This window comes from Kogia breviceps, chromosome 14 (assembly GCF_026419965.1).
Source record: "Kogia breviceps isolate mKogBre1 chromosome 14, mKogBre1 haplotype 1, whole genome shotgun sequence".
Taxonomy (NCBI): Eukaryota; Metazoa; Chordata; class Mammalia; order Artiodactyla; family Physeteridae; genus Kogia; species Kogia breviceps.
Genome location: NC_081323.1, coordinates 71,367,492 through 71,387,881, shown reverse-complemented (window position 1 = coordinate 71,387,881; position 20,390 = coordinate 71,367,492). Strand labels below are relative to the sequence as shown.

General features: G+C 44.5%; 1 long non-coding RNA gene across 1 annotated transcript in view; it reads left to right on the top strand.

The window, feature by feature from the left end:
* LOC131740811 (uncharacterized) overlaps positions 1-11,330 on the top strand; it is a 73,059-nt gene extending 61,729 nt beyond the window's left edge. Inside the window, exon 3 of the long non-coding RNA XR_010836624.1 lies at positions 11,091-11,330. This is a non-coding gene — a long non-coding RNA (uncharacterized lncRNA). The remainder of the gene's footprint in view (positions 1-11,090) is intronic.
* The last annotated feature ends 9,060 nt before the right edge of the window (positions 11,331-20,390 follow it).

The following is a 20,390-nucleotide window of genomic DNA, read 5'->3' as shown; positions in this document are numbered from 1 at the left end:
GAGTTAGAATTCAGGCTTCTTTTACACTAAAAAAGGGAGGGAGTAAAGTCAAACTTTTCCTGGTTCCAGTCAACTTCCAGATGGGATGTGCTAATTTCTTCCTTCCTGTAGTTGTTCACAGGTGGGCCTAGTCAGGTTATTTCCTGTGAGATAAACAAAGGTATTTTAGCATAATGCTCATTACCTGGGATGCAGGGTTCCCAGAGATGGGCCATTGTGTAAATTGCCCATAGCTTATGGGCAACAAATTAGTGATTAACTTGTGATAGTATACAAAGTTTATTCCCTATTACACAATTGTAACTGTGTGAGGTGTTGGTGAAAAATTAATCTGTTGATATAAGAAAGAAATGGAAAATTTTATTCAAGCCAAGTTGAGGATTATAACCTGGGAACAGCATCGCAGAAAGCTCTGTTCTGCCTGTTAGAGGTCAAAGCATGGTTATATAAGTTTTTTGAGACAGAGGGCTGTACATTAAATGACACATTATTGACAATTTACACAATCCAGATCTAAGCATCATGTGACCCCTTTCAAGATCGAGAAGGAACGTTATCTTTTAAGGAGTTATCTTGTTGGTGCTAGGAGAATGCTGGTCTTTATGGTTGAGCAGGTATTTCTGCTGGTGGGGAGGTCTGATTAATGCATAATGCAGATACACAATGCTCAGTAAGGGGGAGAGAGGAGGCCAAAGGGCAGAGAACATTTTTTATGTTTAAATTTTTCTTGTCTTGCCATAAAATATGAATTTTATTTCACAAGGTGATGGATGTGTTAATTAACCTTATTGTGGTAATCATTTTGCAACATATACGTGCATCAAATCATTACATTGTAAGCCTTAAACAATATACAATATATATATCAATTATACTATATATATATACAATATATATACTATATATTGTATATATATTATACAATATATATATCAATTATATCCCAATTAAGCTGGGAAAATGATCCCCATGAGACTCTTAAAATACCCCCTTGTCTGGGCCCCCCCTCAAAACCAATTGAATCAGACTCTCAGGGAGGGTCCTGGCTTAGGTATTTTGTATTTTATAAAGTTTTGCTTATTTTATAAAAATTTGTACTGAGCTATAGTATATTACAGGAGATTATACATATCTTAAGATTTCAGGAGAATGAAATTTTACATAAATCTATACCCATGGACCAACATCCTGATGAAGCTATAGAACTTTCCAGCCCCTCCAGAAAACTCCTTCCTGCCTCTGCAAGGCAGTAACTCCTCCCAGCTCCCCGTGTTAGGGTACTTCTATCACCTGAGATTCATTTTGCCTGTTCTTGAACTTCACAGATAGAAATGGGGCCAGACAGCATGTGGTCTTTTGGATCTTAGCTTCTTTCCCTAAACACAGTGTCCATGAGATTCATCCACACTGTGGGAGTCAGCAGTTATTTATTCCATCAGATGAATGTGCCACAATGTATGCATCCATTCTATTTCTGATAGAAATGTGGTTGTTTTCAGTTTTTGGCTATCATAACGAACCCCCTATAAACCATTTTTATGTGTCTTTTGGTGTACACACACCTGTCAGTGCACTCATCTTTCTTAGGCATATAATTGGAAGTGGAATTGTTGGGATATAGGGCAAATGTATGTTTAGAATTTCTATATAGGGAATAGGTTTTTTACTTTTTTTTTTTTTTTTTAAGCTCCTAAGGTAGTTCTAATATTTAGCCAGCATTGAGAATAACCGATCTGGAGGGTAAGTAGAGGCACTTTCCATAAATGTGTGACTTCACTGTAATAAAACCCAAGTCAAAAGAGGGCTTGCTGTGCCTTTAACATAAGAAGGCCTGATTTGTTATTTCTCAAGGGATAAGGTCAAGGTCAATGCTTTTTTTAAAATTAATTAATTAATTTTTGGCGGCATTGGGTCTTCGTAGCTGCACGTGGGCTTTCTTTAATTGCAGCCAGCGGGGGCTACTCTTCATTGCGGTGCACGGGCTTCTCATGGCAGTGGCTTCTCTTGTCGCGGAGCACAGGGTCTAGGCACGTGGGCTCCAGTAGTTGTGGCACATGGGCTCATTAGTTGTGGCTCGTGGGCTCTAGAGCGCAGGCTCAGTAGTTGTGGCACACGGGCTTAGTTGCTCCGCGGCATGTGGGATCTTCCTGGACCAGGGCTCGAACCCTTGTCCCCTGCATTGGCAGGCAGATTCTTAACCACTGTGCCACTTGGGAAGTCCAAGGTCAATTCTTAAGAGACAAACACATTTTTCAGGTAGCCTAAATGGGAGTGGTTTACAAAAGGGAAATTAACCTCACATCGGATTTCAATTACCTTAGGAGCTAACAAGCCATTGCCTAGGGTGGAAACAGCAGCTGCCCCCATCTTTCCCTGCACCCCTCATCCATGGGACCAGGACTCTTCCTTCTCACCACCAGGAAAACTAGAAGAAAGTATCAAAGCTCACCCTTTCCACCAGCATACAGAGCCGGGGAGAAATCTCTTTATATTCAGGAGGCACTTGAGATGGCACATTTTGTAACACATGAGACCAGCCTGGGTCTCATGGGACTTTATTATTATGGGGTGGGGGTAAGCTATGCTTGAGGAAGGGGCATGTGGTATATTGGACAGACTCCAGGAGGAGAAGGAAAATAATGCTATATAATATTATAGCTAATAACTAATATAATTACAATAAATATAAATATAATTAGTATATTATAATACATAATATAATAATAAAATAAACTGAGTATTAGTGGACAAAGGAAAGGAATGCTTTCTTGAGACTTAAGCATTTGTGCTTGGACTGAGAAAACATACATCTGTTCTCCCCTCCCAGTCTGGTTTCCACATTAGTTGTTTATCTCCCACTGGCAAGTGAAAGACTTGGTTTCTATCCTGTTAGAAGGGCACAGAGAGGGTGAAACCTATGGGGTAAATTCCCTGCCAGGCAACTGAAATCCTAATACACCCAAGGCTGTCTCTGAAGAGAACTCAGCTTTGGTGTATGTGGCAGATGCCATGCCAGAAATGAGGGTCATTTTCTCTGCCCTAGTGGGAGAGGTAACAGAAGGTCATGCTATCACTCTTGGGCCTTTGTATTGTGATGCTCTGGGCCCCTCTGGAGGAAATCAAGCTCTATTGGAAGTAATCACAGTCTTTAAGGAGAAGCTGCCAGGTGACAGTGGGACCTTCTAGGAATAATCCAGGTACCTTTAAAGGGTGAATCTCCCCATCTTCCTGGAAGAGTGAAAGAAGAGCTCTTAAGGGCTCAAAGGAGGTAAACAACTCTTGAGTAAATCCCTGGGATGGATAAAAACACAGAACTTCCTGGGTGCCTGGTAAGTTGGGGGATGGATTGAGGGGACTCTAAGTGGAAGATCTCCCTTGGAACTGTCACTGCTCGAAGGGCTGTCTTGACTTTGAATTGTGACAGCTGAGGTCGGTAATGGACAGCAATGTGGGCTGTCAAGGAAGGGTGTCAACAATGGGTGGGTGGTACACCAGGACATGGACATTGTCCCCTAATCTTCTCCTATTTTCCTCCCCACTCTGCAGCCTGCTAATGTCACCAAATGTCCTTTCCTTAAAATTTGCTATCCCTCTGTTAGGGAACCATTCATTGACTGAAACTACCTGGCCCTGGCCAGGCAGGATAATAACCACTTGGCACGAGTTATCTCACAACAGGAGGTCCCAGTAAGGAACATGGAACTGACAAGCTACTGTCAGCCAAAAGAATTCGGGAGGGGCCAAAGGGAGGGAAGGAGATGCCAGGCCATAATATGTCCTGCCCACCTCCCAGAAACCCTCACACTGGAAACTGTCTTGACTGAGAGATCCACACGCCATCAGGAAAGGCCTTAAATCAGACCAAATATGGGCACGGGTGATGCTGAAACTTGGCCTCTGTACACCAGTGCTGAATCAAATCTCAGAGACAGAGTTTTGGGTGAAGTAGAAAACAATAGCTTTATTGCTTTGCCAGGCAAAGGGGGACACAGCTTTATTGCTTTGCCAGGCAAAGGGGGACACAGCTAATACCCTCAAAACTGTGTGTCCCAAACCAGGGGGATTTGGTGAGGAGTTTTATAGCAGTGGTTCAAGGGCAGGGTTGCTGATAAGGATCTGGGTGTGTGCAGGGCCTACAATCCTTTAATCCGGCCTCAGGTAGTCTCCTGATGAGCTTCTCCTGTTCTCAAGGTTATCAAACTGTGACCTTCTCTCTGGGGTGAAGAATGCTTCATTAGGTAGTTAACACCTTCCATTTGTTGGGGGATTTATTTATTTATTTATTTACTAGTTATTGGCTGCACTGCACAGCATGTGAGATCTTAGTTCCCAGACCAGGGATTGAACCCATGCCCCCTGCATTGGAAGTACAGAGTCCTAAGCACTGGACTGCCTGAGAAGTCCCTGTTGGGGATTTTAATTCTGCAGAAGAGCTCAAAGATACTGTTATGTATGTTCCTTGAGGAGGAACCAGGACCCTGCCCCAAGGCTGCACTATTGTTTCTTGACTGCTCCTCCCTTGTCTCTACATCTCCTCCCTTCCCTGATTAGCAACTGTTTGAAACTGCCCTTTGGAACTCAGGGAAGGTCATAGAGGCTGAAGCCTATTTCCTACAAACAAGAAATGGGGGACACAGAGAGACTTCCATGCCCAGGAAACCCATAGGGTCCTGCTCAGTTTCACAGGCAAGATGATTGTCCGGAGACAACCTAGAAAGCTAACCCCACCACCATAAACCCTGAGACTACAAGCCACGTGGCAGAGAGGTTCTCCTGGGTTTCCTTACCCTGCTGCTCTCTGCCCAGGCACCCCATCCTAATAAAGTCTTTTACTTTGTCTGTACATATGTCTCCTCTGACAATTAATTTCCAAGTGTTAGACAAGAGCCCACTCTCAGGCCCTGGAAGGGTTCCCCCTTTTGGTAACACCTCTACTGTCCTCTGCTCTCTTCTGCTGATGGGAAGGATGAGCTCTGATCTCCATTTCTCCTGGTTTCTTCATGTGGAGAGAAAGAAGAGTGCTGGGCCCATGGAGGAAGGGTGCAAGGGTAGAGGGGATATTTTCCAATTCCACTGTGCCTTTGAAACGGAGCAGGACCCTGTGGTGCTCTGCTGGGTATATATCCTTTCAGTGTTCCCCCATTTCTTGTTTGTAGGAAATAGGCTTCATTCAGCCTCCTTGACCTTCCCTGAGTTCCAAAAGTGCAGATTCAAACAGTTGCTTATCAGGGAAGGGAGGGAACGCAGAAACTAAGGAGGAGGAGTCAAGAACAGTAGTGCAGGGGCTTCCCTGGTGGTCCAGTGGTTAAAGACTCTGTGCTTCCACTGCAGGGGATATGGGTTCGATCCCTGGTCAGAGAACTAAGATTCCTGCATCCCGCATGGCAAGGCCAAAAATAAAATTAAAAAAAAAAAAGCATGGTCCTGGTTCCTCCTCAAGGAATATACATAACAAAATACCTTTGATTTCTGCAGGAACTAAGCCCCCTCCTAGGTGGAGGATGGTGACTTCAGGCTAAGCACAAGATTCCTGGAACACCACCCTGTTACCTCGTCACCAACCAATCAGAAGAAAGTCTGTACACAGTGAAGGATGTCAAAGACTCTGTCCCACTCCCCGAAATGATTCTCCTTTTAAAAGCTTTCATGATTGAGCAGAATCTTTGGAGATGGTTTTTGGACACAAGTCTACCTTCTCCCTAGGTTGCCAGCCTCCTGGAAAAAGAAACTTTGCTTTCCAACCAACACTCAGTACTCAAGTATTGGCTTTTGAATGGTACCCTGAGTTCAGTAACACCTTGCTTTCTCCTCCTAAAGTAACTGAAATCAGAATGGATTCCTATTGAAGATCCCCTCCTCCCCCATTTAGTAGCCCTCAAAGGACTATATAGGGGAAACCTACAAAAAAAGAAGAGAGGTATGGGCTCATGCCAGTTTTGAGTTATTTTGTAGAAATATAAGATTGATGACTGTACTGACTCCTGCCCAATTTTGTGAAATATTTAAAATCTAATAGAGTGAATACTGACATCATTACTGGGGAATATGAAAGGGTTAAAGTATGGAGCCCTGACGCTACACAGGCCTAATATTCATCACGAGGAAGCTTAATATTTGAATAGAATTGGAATGAACTGGGCTGCTTTAAAAGCCTTCCTTTGTGTTCAAAGAGGACATTATCTTCTGAGGGATGGAATGGGCCCATTTGCATAATGTCTTTCCTTTTGTTCCTTCTGTTGTCCCAACTAATTGCTTTAGAATATCGGACCTCTGCTATTTCCCCTATCTTTCTTACCAATAATGATTTCCTCTTCTCTCTTGATATGTAAAATGTAGGTAAGCTGGGACACTTCAAAGCACAAGACTTCTTGTGAATCTCCTACAGCTGGGATAGCAATATGGACACGTTGACCATGGGGTGCCCAAGAGTGGCTCAGGTTTGGGAAATAGAAGCCAGCTCCCTGGGGCTCCCTGCTAAAAGGAAGTGTCTTGGGAATTCCCTGGTGGTCCAGCGGTTAAGACTCAGGCTTTCACTGCCCGAGTTCAATCCCTGGTTGCGGAACTAAGATCCCACAAGCCGCGCAGTGTGGCGGAAAAATAAAAAAATAAAAAATAATAAAAGGAAGTGTCTCATTACATGATGGGAGAGGGTAGGTTTGAAGAAAAGATGATCAGATTTAGGTTGTAGAATTTCCCCTTCTTGAGAGGTATTTGGAGTAGAGATTGCCAGTGTGAAATAAAATTCATATTTTATGGCAAGACAAGAAAAATTTAAACATGGGAAGTTTTCTCTGCCCTTTGGCCTCCTCTCTCCCCCTACTGTGTGTTGTGTACCTACATGATGCATTGAGCAAACCTCCCCCATAGGCAGAAACACCTGCTCAGACATAAGGAGCAACATTCTCATAGCACCAGCAAAACAAGTCCTTAAAAGATAACATTCCTTGTTGATTTTATAAGGAGCCATAATGATGCTTACATCTGGATTGTATAAACTGTCAGTAATATGTCATTTAATGTACAGCATTTTGTCTCAAAAAACTTACATAACTGTGCCTTGACTTTCAATGGGCAGAACAGTTCTTGGAGATTTCTAGGATGCTCTTCCCAGGTTATAATCCTCAATTTGGCGTGAATAAAATCTTCCATTTCTTTCTTAGATCAACTGATTAATCTTTTGTAGATACCAGCTTCCTTGTGGTTAATAAAATTGGTTAAGTTTCTGTGACTCGGCTGTTTTCCCTTCTTAAAATTGTCCTGGGACCTTAAGAGGCAAAGATACCAGGGCTGGGGATGGAGGTGCGGAGGGCTAATGATGAAATAAAATTCATGTCTCATGGCAAGACGAGAAAAATTTAAACATAAAATGTTTCTTTGCCCATTTGGGCGTCCTCCCTCCTGTTTGGTGTGTATTGTGCATCTGCATTAACCAGACCTCCTTAGGAGATCACATTCCTTCTTAATTTCATCAAGGGTCACAACTCCTTAGGAGATAACCTTTCTTTTTGTGGGATCTTCCCGGACCGGGGCACAAACCCGTGTCCCCTGCATCGGCAGGCGGACTCTCAACCACTGCGCCACCAGGGAAGCCCAGAGGAATACATTTTTCTCTTTCCTTCTAGGTTCTTCTGGCTGGTCTAAGAATTAAACTGACATGAGACAGATTAATAGGAGAAAATCAAACAAAGGGAGAGACCCAGGAAAACTGAGTAATTTACTAACATGACTGAAACCCTCACCTTAAATACAATCTTCAGTTTAAGACAGAAGAGGATATTAGGGGTAGGGATCTGGGCCTTCAAAGGTAAGGAAGGCAATTCACATGGAGATGGAGAAGCAAATGTTTGGTAAATAAATGTTTGCTGGTCCAGGCAGAGGCAGTGGGACACAGATGAATTTTAACAGATGTTGTTATGTTCCTCCCTGTCTACACACCTAACGTCTTACTGTACTTATCTATGGTGATAGCTCCCTTCCTAGAACAGGTCCTCTATCTACATTCTTTAGGCAGCTAAGGGGGAGGCCAGCGTTCCTTCCTGAGTCTTCTGTTTCTTACAAATAATCAACCTAGGGAATTCCCTGGCAATCCAGTGGTTAGGACTCCATGCTTTCACTGTTGAGGGCCTGAGCTCAATCCCTGGTTGGGGAACTAAGATCCCACAAGCTGCATGGTGCAACAACAACAACAACAAAACAAACTAATAATCAATCATTAATCCTCATGCTGGAGAGACACATTTTGGGGTGGCAAATTTTGCTCCCCTACAAGACATACAAATTTTATTTGATGTTAGTATTTTATTTTTTTTACATGTACAAGGGGATCTCGCAGAAAGGAAGTAAAAACTCAAAGAGATGGTTCGGTCTGAGAGCTTATATACCATTTTAACAAAGTGCAATACATTTGTAGAGAGGCGACAAGACAAAGGAAAAAGGTTTGGGCTTCTAGGGGCAGTAGATCATGGGAAGGTAAATATATGGGGGGAAACAATGAAAGATAAGGGTTATTTCAGTTCAACTTCTTTATGCAAATTCAAGTTGGTGCCATCACCAGTGACAAGAGTTTGTTCCTCTTCCTGGTACAGGATCCAGGAGGGGGAAAGGGAATTTCCCTTTCCTCCCCCTTACCTTCACAAAGGGAAATTTATGCCTTGCCTTTAGGCAGAAAGGGGGAGGATAAAGAGCTTTCCCTGCATCTGCTGTTTCTTGATTGCCTTCAGCTCAAAATAATCCTTATGCCAAAATGGCATATTTCGAGATGGTATATCCTGATCCCCTTCAGCAGCTGAGTAAACTGAAGCATAGAAAGCAACTTGCCTAAAGTCACAGAGCTTGAACTTGAACTGGGTCTGCTTTCAAGATATAGGGAAGGAGGGGCCAGGGCAGCAGACAGAACTCCATGTGGCAAGGTGGTCATGGTCATTGTCAGGGAGGGGGAAATTTATCCCTCTCCCCTTCTTGGGTTCTTGTGGCTGGACTAATAATAAAATGGACACGAAGATGAACAGGAGAAAAAGAAACAAATTTTAATTTATGTGCACAAATTAAAGAGGTCTGGTAGAAATGGGATCTAAGAAGCCGCCAAAGCAAGCAGCTTTTATACTTTGTAGACAAATAAATGATAAATGTATGAGGAATTGATAGGACAAAGAAAATTAGGCTTTGGGTTCTTAATTGGTGAAGAATCTAAACAGAGTTTGAGCTTGGGGTAGCAAATTAAAGAAGTAACAATGTTTGTTTATACAGTTTTCTCGCCCCAATTCCCTTTCTCTGACCATAAGGGTGTCCTTTTATCTCCAGATGCAGGGAGTGCATTTTCACCTGGGAAATTTAATGATTGCTTGATTTGCTTTGACTTGGGGATTTTCTGCTCTCTTCTTTCTTTTTTTAAAAAGTTTTTATTTCTTTATTTTTATTGAAGTATAGTTGATTTACAATGTTGTGTTAGTTTCAAGGTGATTCAGCTATACATACATATATATCTATTTTTTTCAGATTCTTTTCCCTTTTAGATTATTACAAAATATTGAGTATAGTACCCTGTGCTATACAGTAGGTCCTTGTTGGTTATCTATTTTATATATAGTAGTGTATATCACACGGGAAATTTATTTTCTGCTTCCAGAGAGACACAGAGGAGGGTCAAACTGTTCTTGTATCAGCTGTTTCTTAACTTTAATTCAAAAATAATCGATATACGATTGAGGCCTATTTTGGGGGACAGCCTGCCCTGGGCCCCAGCATCATGTGGTTCAAAATTTGTGCTCTTTAGCCTTCAAGACACCCAACACAGGGGAGGAAACTGCTAGACCTCTAAGGAAGTAAGTGGTAGCAGGAGACAGAAAGAACCAGGGCGATGAGGACAGACCCGGAAACTTCCACCAGGGAGGCTGGGGAGTCAGGACAAAGGGGTCAGAGCCCAGAACTGAGTCATCACAGAAGTGGGGAATAAAACCTAACACTAATGTCTTTTAACAAGGCGGTAGAAGAGGAGGGGAGGCGCGAGCGGGAAGATATTGAGGGGAAGGCTGTAAAGAGATGGCAAGGAATTGGTTTATGTGATTGTGGGCCAGGCTGGGCAAATCTAAGCTCTGTAGCACACGCTGTTAGGAAGGACGGCTTGGAAACTCTTGGGCAGGAAGTGGTGCTACTGCGCACAGGCAGAATCTCTTCTTCTTCTTCTTCTTTTTTTTTTTTGGCCACGCCATGCGGCTTTTGGGATCTTAGTTCCCCAATCAGGGATTGAACCCCGTGAACCTGGGCCCTGGCAGTGAAAGTGCTGAGTCCTAACCACTGGACCGCCAGGGAATTCCCCAGAATTTCTTCTTCTTTAGGGAAGCAGAACCATTCTGCTCTTAAGGCCCTTCAACTGATTGCATCAGGTCACCCAAATTATTGAGAACAATTCCTTTTACTTAAGGGCTACTGCAGATGTTAATCACATCTGCAACATTCCTTCACAGCAACACCTAGATGAGTGTTTGACGGGGACTACTAGGATATTGTTACCGAAAGCTCAGATCTCTGCACCAGTGCTGAATCGAACCTCGGAGACAGAGTTCTGGGTGAAGTAGAAAAGGATAGTTTTATTACGTTCCCAGGCAAAGGGGACCACAGCAGCCTCCTGCCTTGAAAAACTGTGTGTCCCAACCCCAGAGGCTTTGATGAAGGTTTTTATAACAATGGTTCAAGGGTGGGGTTGCTGACCAGACCAGGGTGTGTGCAGGGTCTCAGGTGGTCTCTCCTAATCTTGATGAGCTTCTCTGGTCCCTTTCATCTTGCCTCAGGTGGTTTCTTGGCTGCTCCTCCCTTGATTAGCAACTGTTGGAATCTGTCCTTTGGAACTCAGGGAAGGTCATGGAGGCTGGAGTCTTGCCTACAAGAAATGGAAGACAAAAAAGGCCTTCTATGCCTGGGAGCCCCAGAGGGGCTCGGTTTCAATATTCACATAAAACTGACCATCACGTGCTCAATAAACACTGGCTGAATTAATCAGTAACAATAAGCCAATGTTTATTGAGTAGTTAGATGCCAGACACTGTTCTGAGAACTCTGTAGGTATTAATTTTTTTTTTTTTTTTTTTTTGCAGTATGCAGACCTCTCACTGTTGTGGCCTCTCCCGTTGCGGAGCACAGGCTCCGGACGCGCAGGTTCAGCGGCCATGGCTCACGGGCCCAGCCACTCCGCGGCATGTGGGATCTTCCCGGACCGGGACACGAACCCGCGTCCCCTGCATCGGCAGGCAGACTCTCAACCACTGCGCCACCAGGGAAGCCCTGTATGTATTAATTTGTTTACTCTTAAAAATAAATTTACAAGGTCAGTGTCCAGCATGAGTGCTGTTTATCAATCAATATTTCCTCTTCTCCTTTCTCTGGGCACGTGATAGGTTTTCACTTTGCCATCCTCTTTAAATTCAGTATAGCCACGTGACTTGTTTTGATCAATGAATTATGAGCAGGAATGATTTCTATCATTTCCAGGTAGAAATGTTTACGAGCCAGTTTATTGCCTCTTTCTTTTCTCCTTGTCATGTTGACCAGCAATGTCCAGATGGTGGGCCCTCTACCAGCTTGGGTCCCCCAAAGGGGGCAACATGAGTGAAATCCTAGCTGACCACATTGGACACATAGCGTGTATTTTAAGCCACTGATATTTGGGGGTTATTTGTTTCGACCTTATAACCCAATTTATCCTGATTATCTCCCTTTACAGATGAGGAAACTGAGGAGAGATTAAGTAACTTGTCCAAAGTCACACAAATAAAAATGGTGGAGCCAGGATTCAAACTCAACCATCTGTCAGTCCTTGCTGTCTAGAACCCTACAACATCTCAGGCTGATGCCAAAAACTCTGCCTCTGTGCACTGGTGCCGAATCGAATCTTAGAGACAGAGTTTTGGGTGAAGTAGAAAAGAATAGCTTTATTTCTTTGCTAGGCAAAGTGGGACACAGCAGGCTCGTGCCCTGAAAAACTGTGTGTCCCAACCGGGGAGGATCTGGTGAGGAGTTTTATAGCAATGGTTCAAGGGTGGGGTTGCTGACAAGGATTAGGGTGCGTGGGGGGCCTGCACTCCTTTAATCTGGCCTCAGGTGGTCTTGTCTGGAATGAAGAATGCTAACATCTTCCATTTGTTGGGGGTTTTAGTTCTGTAAAGACCTCAAAGGTATTGTTATGCGTATCCCTTAAGGGGGAACCAGGACCCTACCCAAGGCTGCACTATTGTTTCTTGGCTTCTCCTCCCTTGTCTCTGCATCCCCTCCCTTCCCTGATTAGCAGCTATTCGAATCTGCCCTTTGGAACTCAGGGAAGGTCATGGAGACTGGAGTCTGGTCCCTACAAACAAGGAACAGGGGACACAGAAAGGCTTGGTCATGCTAGGTTTCAAGATTGCCATCTTTTCTAAGGCTTAGTTCTTCAGCCTTCCATTGAGAGTGGCTTTTAATCCCTCCTTCCCCCACCCCAAACCTTTGGCAGTGTCTGGAGACATTTTTGGTTGTCACAACTTGCGGGGGGCAGGACAGTTGTGCTACTGGCATCTGGGGGATAGAAGCCAGGGCTGCTGCTAAACATCCTACCGTGCACAGGACAGCTCCACAGCAAAGAGTTATCCAACCCCAATGTCAATCGCACCGCTGTTGAGAAGCTCTGACTTACACGAAATTCCTCTGTTAACCAAAGTTAGCTTCTTCTGTTTGCCACTGGAGACTTGGTTGGGTTGTTATGAATTGGTTAATTAATTAATTGAAAGCAGCAGGGTGTCAGTGCTGGGCCTGGTCTTCGTTGACATTTGCCTGACTGATCTGGAGGAGTAACTGGTGAGAGCGCCGCATGTGCCCATGACACTTAGCTATGCCAGGGAGTGAAATGCCAAGCCGCTGGCGATACATCGCAGGAAGAGCTCACCAGGCTGCGTCAGTGGGCAGAGCAGTTGCCAAGGACGAGCTTCAGTGTGGGCAACTGCAAGGTGCTGTGTTTGGCAAAAAATAATCCAGGCTATACTTAGAGGTTGGAAGAGGCTGGAACAGGATAGAAGAAAATGAATAGAAATGGAAAGAATTCCAGAGAGTGATTCCCAAGCCTGATTTTAAGACTCACCTGAGCTCCAGCTAACAACACTGATGCAGAGGCCCTTGCCCTGGATGTACTTGATGAGAGGTCTGGGTGCTACTATCGGCTCAACTTTTTATCTTCTGCAGGAATATAGACCCTGTTTCCCCAGATTTTCTGATTTTCAAGAGAAGCCCCAAATCCTGGCTTTTATATGTAAGTTCCCATCCTGCCCCCCATTTCTGGTAACTTTTTTGATATAACGTCAAGCCTACAGAAAAAATGCCAAGGGCTTCCCTGGTGGCGCAGTGGTTGAGAGTCCGCCTGCCGATGCAGGGGTCACGGGTTCGTGCCCTGGTCCGGGAGGATCCCACATGCCGCGGAGCGACTAAGCCCGTGAGCCATGGCCGCTGGGCCTGCGCGTCCGGAGCCTGTGCTCCGCAACGGGAGAGGCCACAGCAGTGAGAGGCCCGCATACCACAAAAAAAAAAAAAAAAAAAAAAAAATGCCAAGAATGAAAAAAGAGCTCCTTCCCATACCCTTTATCCAGATTCACCAGTTGCTATCTCTGTCCCATTTGCTTTATGACTCTAAGTTCCCAATTTTTATAAACAACCTATGGATCAAGCTAAACAAGAATGTGAATGGACTTTGTTCCTTAAACTGTCATTGGTGACTTCTGAAGCTCAGGCTCCCTTCTGACGAATTAAGTAAGAATCTCTGCTGGGGCACCTGGACATTTGTATTTGAAAAAAAATTCCTCCAGATGGTGCTAATGTGCGTCCAGTCCTGAAAACCACTGGTCTGGGTCCCTCATGGTAATTTTGTTCCCCTTATTGGTGACTGGCTTAGTGGTAGACATGGAGCCGAAGTCTGGCCAAAGAGAATAAGGGGAAAATCTAATGGAGTAACTTCAAAGAAAGGTTTCTTCCCTCTTAAAATACACAGAAGAGGGACTTCCTCGGTGGTCCAGTGGTAAAGAATCCGCCTTCCAATGCAGGGGATGAGGGTTTGATCCCTGGTCGGGGAATTAAGATCCCACATGCCGCGGGGCAACTAAGCCCACGTGCACCACAACTACTGAGCTTGCGTGCCTCAGTGAGAGAGGCTGCGTGCTGCAAACTACAGAGCCCACGTGCTCTGGAGCCTGCGAACCACAACTACAGAGCCCATGTGCCCTGGAGCCGTGCGCCACAACTAAAGAGAGAAAATCCACATGGCACAACTAGAGAGAAGCCTGAAGAGCCCACACACCACAACAAAAAAGATCCTGCACACCTCAACAAAGGTCCTGCGTGCCGCAACTAAGACCCGACGCGGCCAAGAAAATAGTTTTAAAACAAACAAACAAACAAAAAAAAACAAGACACACGGGAAAGAGGCAGCTTTTGTGCTAGACGTTGCATCTGGATAAGATGGAATTTTTTTTTTTTTTTTTCTTTTTTTTGCGGTACGTGGGCCTCTCACCGTCGTGGCTTCTCCCGTTGCGGAGCACAGGCTCCGGACGCGCAGGCTCAGCGGCCACGGCTCACGGGCCCAGCCGCTCCGCGGCATGTGGGATCCTCCCGGACCGGGGCACAAATCCGCGTCCCCTGCATCGGCAGGCGGACTCACAACCACTGCGCCACCAGGGAAGCCCTGATGGGATATTTTATCTTGGTATGATGGTTACTGGCCCAAGGATGGAAGTGTGGAAGGATGGAAAGACTTTGGAACCTTGGATTTATCTTTGAGCTGCTGAATTAACCAACCTGTGAGCCCCTTTATCTTGAGATTTCTTTTTACAGAGGAAACATTTTTTTCTTACTTAAATTGAATGGCAGAGATGACTAGTCACTTGCCAAATATCAATGAATATCTTGTATTATGTAGAGATATTTCTAGGAAATAACTCTTCAGCCATGGATGTTTTCAGCATCACCTCCCCTGGAAACTAGATGGAACCATGTGACTGCTCTTACTAATGGAATGAATGGGTTACTTCTGGGTCAAGGTAATTAAGTTTAGGTGCATGATCCTTCACTTCCTCATCACCACCCCTCACCTCTCCTCCTCCCCCTATCTACGGAGGTGGATGATATCAGGACCACCCTGAAGCCACAAGGTGGCAGAACGACAAGAGAGAAGCAGCTTGGTTCCCTGAGTTACAGCTTGGAGCAGAGCCATCCAGGAGTGTTACTCAGCCAGAAACACCTACATTGGACTCTGTGTGAGCAAGAAATAAAGGTTTATTTGGTTAAGCCCCAGAAATTTGGGGGTTTGTTATGATAGCTTAATTTACCTGATAAATACAATCTAGTTAAGTTAGAATTGGGTGTTACTTTCAGACAAAAGGTTCTTACTTAAAGCAGGAAAGAAGGACCCATGAAGTCCAGACCACCATCTTAAAACTGTTCTTTGTTTCTTTGGGTTTTTTTCATTTTTACAAAGAGGGAATCAGCGTTCCACAAATTTAATCTAACCTCCGGGAGTTGCTTGCTTTCAGCCTAGTAACTTGGCCTTGCCATTGGCTTTATGGTAGCTTTCATTTTAGGCTGACGATTTACTAGCCCTCAGACACTGCCACTTGGTTTCTGGTCCCTGGTTCTTTCTCAGTCTTGGCTCTTTCTGAACTGACCTGGCTTTGAGGTTCTGATGTCCCTTCTATAAACATCCTGACTAAATACCATTCTGGTCCAGTTGTCCTGCTGTCCCTAAGAGAGACTCTCAGCTGCTCCCATATGGCTGAGTGTTCACCAGTTCTGGAAGCTTCAGAGGTTCTAGTCAATGTTCATTTGGTAACTAGGAAAAGAGACTCACTCAGGCTTGCTCAAGGCAAGGGGAGATTGTTGAAGGAATTCGGAAAAAGTCTCCCAGAGATCTGAGGACTACACCTGCAGTACAGCTGGGCCTGGAGGAAATGGGACAAGGAAGCTATTAGAACCCAAGGAAGCCACTCTCTTCCTCTCTTTGTGATATTTGTTTTCCCCTAAATAGTACTTAATGCATTCTCCTTCTCTCTTTCCTTCCTTTGGATAGCTGAGCACTTACCAGATGAGTAGCTCGAACGAGACAGTCAAGTACACACAGTACACTGCTCTCACAGAACTTATCTCCTAGTAAGTAAACAAACAAGCAAAAGATAAAATATTACACCCTTCCGAGCTATCAAGAGAATAAGTGTGGACTATACTAAAGAATAACAGGGGATTTGCTTTTGAGAGTTGGTAAATGAAGAGGTGACTTGTCAGCTCAGACCTGAAGAATGACAAGGGGACAGCCACATAAAGAGAAGAGAATTCAGGCAGTGGGAACAGCAGGTGCAAAGGCCCTGAGGCAGAAATATGTTTGGCTGGATCAAGGAACTGAAAAGGGAGGACATGTGACTGAAGTGTAGGCCACGAGATAAAAGGTGGCATGGAATAAAGATAGATAGTTTAGTATGATTTTTTTTTAATTTAATTTTTTGGCCTAGCCACATGGCATACGGGATCTCAGTTCCCTGACCAGGGGTTGAACCCATGCCCTCAGCAGTGAAAGCGCAGAGTCCTAACCACTGGACCGCCAGGGAATTCCTGTTAGTATAATCTTTATAATGCAAGACCTTGGAGACCAGGGCAAAAATTTGGATTTTATGTAAGTATAATGGGAAAGCTTTGCAGGATTGTCTTCTCATGACCAAACAGTTTTTTGTTTTTTTAAAATAACTACAACTTGCATTTGGCCTATTGTTGCTGCCCTAGTCTCAAGGCATCCTTATATCTTTTCTGTTTTGCTCCCCCTAGCCAACTAGCAACGGATTTCTGTGTCTCTTAGTTAAAATTCCCAGCGGAGATCATCTGGTTGTCTCAGTTTACCTTTTTTTTTTCTCAGTTTACCCCTTTAAGTCAAGTCGCAAGTCCCAGGCCACTGGCCACCCTATGAATGGGTTGGCTAGCCTTAGATGACATGCAATCTATGATCTAATCAGCTGTGCCTGGGGGCAAGGTCATGTCCAATTCATGATCATGTCCACCTACCAGAGACTGTGGATAAAGCAGGCAACGTACAAGCTCTTAAAGAAGTACTTCTAAAGATAATATTTATGAAACTAGTATTTCACTGGGTGCCTAACATATAAAATTTCTGAAAATAGATATTAGATTGTCTCTACTGTATCCCTAATTAAAACTCTTAAATGGCTTCTGAATGTACTTAGGATCAAAATTCAAGATCTTTAACATGCCTGTAATTTGACATCCTCTGGATCCAGCTTTTCTTTTAGTCTCATCTGATGCTACTCTTCCTGTATGTGCTCCAGCTTTACTGACTTTTTTGGAGGAGGGGTCTTTCCAGTCTCAGGGCCTTTGCACACGCTGGGGTTTTTTCTCCTTCCACGTGTCCCTCTTTTACTTGGATAATGTTAGCTCTACCTTTAGGTATAACTGTAAATGCCAACTCCTGTTCCTTGACTCTCCATCAAAATTAGAGCCCTCTGTTTACATGCCTGTGTACTTTTTACTCTCTACCTTCCCTTTATGACACAGATCGCAATTGTAAGTGATGTTGATTTGTGTGTTTACTTGTTTAGGACTTTAGTACTTGTTTAGTACTGGACTGGGAGTTCCATGAGGGCGGTGGTCATATCTGTGGGGATTATGGTTGTTTCTGACACATAGTAGGTACTCAGTAATAAGTGCTAGATGAATGAATGAGTGAGTGAGTGAATGAATGAATGCCACGAAGTGAGAGATTATGTGGCCCGAGGAATCACTACAGACTTCATGGAAGGGAGGAGGCTTTATCTCGGCCTTGAAGAGTGGACAGAATTTAGAGAGGACAAGGGAAAACGTTGCAGGCAGGGATAATGCTCATCGACAAAGCTAGAGAATTGGGAATAAGTATGGGGACACTGGCTTGATTAGAGCAGAAGAGTGTCAACACAATCTGGAAAACAAGGGGGAAAGGGCCCAGGAGGAAAAACGTAAATCTGTGAACAGTATTAAATAATAATAGCTAACATTTATATGGTGATTATTGTGTTTCAAGTACAGTTCCAAATGCTTTATGAAAATAAGCTCATTGAATCCTCACCACAAACCTATGGAGTGAGGACTATTTTTGTGTCCATTTTACAGCTGGGGAAGTTGAGGCACCGGGAGATTATCTTGTGAAAGTTCTCATGGCTGATAAATGCAGAGTTGGGATTCAGATCTGGGCAGTGCAGCTGCAGAGTTTGCTTGCTTGAATGTTATGCCCTCTCGAAAGGTAGAGAAGAACTTGGCAAAAGATCAGCTCTGGGGGCCGCAGAATAGAGAAGTATAAAAGAGAAACCCCAAGGTTCTGGTCTTGAGATTGGCTGTAGGATGCTGCCGGTCCAGAAATGAGTGGGCTGGGAAAGGGAGCTGCATTGTGGGAAAAAGGAGGTTGGAGACTCAGCGATGGAGCAAAGAGATTTGAGAAGTGTGACCAGAGATGATTAGTGAGTGGCTGTTGCGTAGGCTTTGGAATTAGGTTGGAGTACCTGCTTTGCTTTCCCTTTGCAAGTTTCAACATCTATCCAACGGGTTAACAACAGTGCCTGCCTTGAATTTTAGGAATAATGAGACAAAAATAAGGGAAGTTCCTGGCACATTGCTTGGCACACACAGTGGGAGCCTAGTGAATGTGAATACTCTTCACAGGGGTTTGGATGACCAGGATTGCCCGGGGTCCTGGCTGTGAACCACGAGTGTTGATATGAATATTTATTTGATGTCAGCCAGCTGGGTCCAGCTGATCAGTCTTCAAGCAAAGGCACTCTGATGGCCCATGCATCAAAACCTTGCAGGGAGCAGACCTAGAGGTGCGGGGGTCCTTCCAGGCGTCAGGTGCCTGCTTTCCTCCTCCTGCTCTCTGGCCTTCGCAGAAGGCTCCGTACTGGGTCTCCAGAGCAGACACCCAGCTAGTTAAGCCCCTGGGACCTTTCTCCCCATCCCCGATCAACTCCCCAGATGCCTTGTTTTTGACAAACTCCTGGTTCCCAGGGCTGCAGGTTGCTCTTTCTTCCCCTTCAGAGTATTCACCACCTATTCACTCCATCTCCCAGATCCTTCCCTCTCCAAGGGTGCCTGGAGCCACTTTTCCCAAAGTGTGGGGTGAGATAACTTGATGTGACACACAGCTGCAACATTAGAGAGAAGTATTAGTGAGAAGGTTTTCCCCTTTCTGGTTCTCCCGATTAAGCCAAAGCAAGCGTCTTCTTTGGTGCCCGAGTATCTTAACTAATCTTTCTAACATTTTGGTTATATCCTTTTTACAAAGAGCAGGCAGCTGGCCTTCGGCTTAGAACAGGCAGCAGCTAGAGTATGGTGTGATTGTGTTGTTTTTACTGTATTTATTTTCCCAGTTACCATTTGCTTACGGCAAGCAATTCCAGTTTTACTTTGTACAGTAGTGATATAAAGTTCACTTTCAAGATAGATTTATTGAAGTAAAAAATGAGTCAATTTAAAGAGAACCATCAAATAAATAATGGTTAATGTGGTATGTGGATGTGAAACGCTTCGCAACGGTTGAACTCAGATGACTGAGATTTGGGAAATGCTGGCAGAGAGAGGAAATCAGTCAAATTAGGAAGCAGAGGATTTGCCTCTAAACGCCGGCTCTGTTCATCAGCCCCTAAGATACTCTTCCTGAGCCTCTATTTCCTCACCTGCCAAAATGCGGATAATAATTCCTACTACATGTGGGGTTGTCTTAAGGATTCAATGAGGTAATTTGATGTATGGGTGTAATTTGCATACCATGACTCTCAAGTGTCAAAGAAAACAAATTGTTACTAGTCTGCGCTTTACAATAAAATTCACCGAGGGTGTGAGTGCAGGCACGTGACTGGCTTCCCAGGACTTTGAGGTTGTAGAAGGGATGAAGTGTGGGCAATCACATACCCTCTCTGGCCTCAGTTTCCTCCTTGGTAAAATGGGGATATTTCTAGAGGATTAAATGGTACAATATGTGTAAGGTTGTAGAACACAACCAGGTACCAACAGTATCAGGTTAGCATGAGTTCCTATGACCATAACTCTGCCCCCTTGAGTGACTGAACCCAGAAGTGGGAAGCTCCTTGGAGGTGTGGCGAGCTGGTGTGTGCCACAAGCACCCCAGGAGTCACTGTGGGCAGAGGTGACATCCATTTCTCATGCTTTCTTTATTTATTTATGCATTCATTCATTTTTGGCTGTGTTGGGTCTTCGTTGCTGTGCGCGGGCTTTCTCTAGTTGCAACGAGCGGGGGCTACTCTTCGTTGCAGTGCGCGGGCTTCTCATTGTCATGGCTTCTCTTGTGGCGGAGCACGGGCTCTATGCATGTGGGCTTCAGTAGTTGTGGCACGTGGGCTCAG